The following is a 2,500-nucleotide window of genomic DNA, read 5'->3' as shown; positions in this document are numbered from 1 at the left end:
TAGCAATCAGAGAGGAGCTTGAAGAACCACCCACCATCGAGGCATGGAGGTCCTACAATACACCACAAGCTCCATGAACTCCTCTACCACAAGAACTTCGAGATGCAGTCATCATCACTCTGTACAAGAAAAAGGGAGAAAAATCTGACTGCTCCAACTATCAGGGGACCACTCTTTGGTTCTTGACTGGTAAAGTCCTTGTCAGAATACTGCTCAACAGGCTTGTACCATCCATCGCCAAAGAACATCTCCCAGGGAGTCAATGTGGCTTCAGATCCAACAGAAGCACAACGGACATGGTGTTCATTCTCCATCAACTCCAGGAGAAGTGCCATGAACAAAACAAGGGTATGTATGCAACATTTATCGACCTAAAAAAAGCCTTTGGCACTGTCAGATGGAAAGGTCTGTGGCAGATTCTTGAGCGTCTCGGCTGTCCCGGAAAATTCCTCAACATGGTGATTCAACTTCACGAAGACCAACGCGGCAAAATCAGACTAAAAGGAGACCTGTCAGAGCCCTTCCCCATCTTCAAGAATCTGTCAAGAAGCTGGAGCACTAGAATTGTCGTCACCACCAGAAATGGGAAAGAGGTTTCCAAGATCATCAAATTTAGAGAGGGTCTACCCAAAGGGCGACGCCCTCTGCCCCAGGCTCTTCACGGTCTGCCTGAACCTGATAGCCTGGAAGATAAGTGAATCTGAAGGGTATAGGCTATCTAAGCCCATTGGCGCAACGGTCACTGACCTGCTTTACATCGACGACTTGAAGATCTTCGCAATGTCTGAATCCAAGCTAAGCAGCGTCACTTCAAGAGGGGGGTCCGCGTTGCTGAGAGTACTGGCCGGCTAATGTCTGATGGAAATGTAAAGATACCGACGCTCGAAGATGGTCAGCAGTACAAGTTCTTAGGTGTGTTCGAGAGTCTTAGGCAAGATCTTAGGGCCAACAGAATTGATGCAAAGATAGTAAACCACCAGGAGAAGAAGTTTATAGCGATGGAGATGAGTCACCCCTGGGTGAGCAATCGTCAAAAGAAAACATCCGAAAAGACGATGAAATATGCGCCACTTAGATGGGAGCTGAAGCAGAAATACCCCGGGTACGAGATTTCACAGTATAACATCATTGTGGACATACTGGGGGGCTGGTCGACAGAGGTGGAGGTAGCGGTGAAGGAACTAGTTGGGAGGCGTCACAGAGACGTCCTTAAGAAGATGCAGAGGGCATGCCTATCTGTCACACTGAACATTGCACGTACTTTTAAGGTTGCGACACATTAGACATTATCTTACCCGTGCTTCGGTTTGTCTCCTGCTCTAGAACTTTGAACATTTAGCATATTTTCGCGTAAATTTGTTTAGTTCCTTATATATATACATATACATATTTTAACCTTACTTTTTCATTGTACACTACCTTTTAATTCTAGTTTCACTGGCCGGAGCACAGGCCACGCCTTGGCGCCCTATGTTCCTTCTAACTGTATAGCATACAGATAGTTTTTACTGCTGCATAATAATATTTATATAGCGCCGTAATAAGTCATCCTTGTTCCACACAAACATAACGTATCTCCTTCTCTCGAGCAAAACTTTGCTGTAGTCTAACTCCCAAGGGTAACCTATTTTGTCACATTTTTCGATGATTAAATGCTGGCCTTCTTTTATCCAGATACTACTCCATTGTAATAATCCAACAGCATACCCATGAGTTCTACTCCATTATTAGAGGTGTGTTGGTAACCTGCTAATTCAAGCCAAGTCACAGCGACGAACCTATCAGTGACCACTAATTTGTCAGCCTCAAACTCTTTTTCTATGAAAACAATACCGTACAAGACCACATTACCCTCTTTTTCTATGCGATCATAGGAAAAATTCCCATGGGATACTCAGAGGGTAACGGATGTTAGCCAATCCCACTTTCCTACTTCGTTCCTTTAAGTTGATGGTATAGGACAATCAATAGCCCTTTTTACAGTTCCTGGCATCATATTGGATTACAAACCATGCAAACACGATAGCGACGAGGCTGCTGGTGACCTGATTCAGGTGTCGCATAGAAGTTTGGTGGTGTTTTCAAGGGTTTCGTTGGTTTGTCAAGTCTTTGGTGAAATGAATGAAAGCTTAAGCGTCGGTGAAACATCCTTCGCTCCTCGAAAAAGAAGAGGGAAGTATTGTGCAGCTTTTGACTGCAATAACAGTGCCAAAATGTAAACGGTACTCATACAAGTTATCATTTCTTCGAGTCTCCCAACGACGCTCGGCAAAGGAATTGGTGGTGCTCACTTATCAAGCGGTGACAGGATGACTTTGGAGGATGTTGTTTCCACTGCCACTGTCCTCTGTAATGAACATTTTTGGGCAGATGTCTTGAAAGAACTTTCGCTGGAATTTGAAGACAGGTTTGTGATATTGTCGAGCTTTTGTAGTGCTTTTGTTATGTTTACATGGCAACAGTGCTGTGTGCGTTCTTGATTTGAGCTATTACAAATTTA

This window comes from Pocillopora damicornis, chromosome 7 (genome assembly GCF_964200805.1).
Source record: "Pocillopora damicornis chromosome 7, jaPocDami1.2, whole genome shotgun sequence".
Taxonomy (NCBI): domain Eukaryota; kingdom Metazoa; phylum Cnidaria; class Anthozoa; order Scleractinia; family Pocilloporidae; genus Pocillopora; species Pocillopora damicornis.
Note: the sequence above shows the minus strand (reverse complement) of the source record.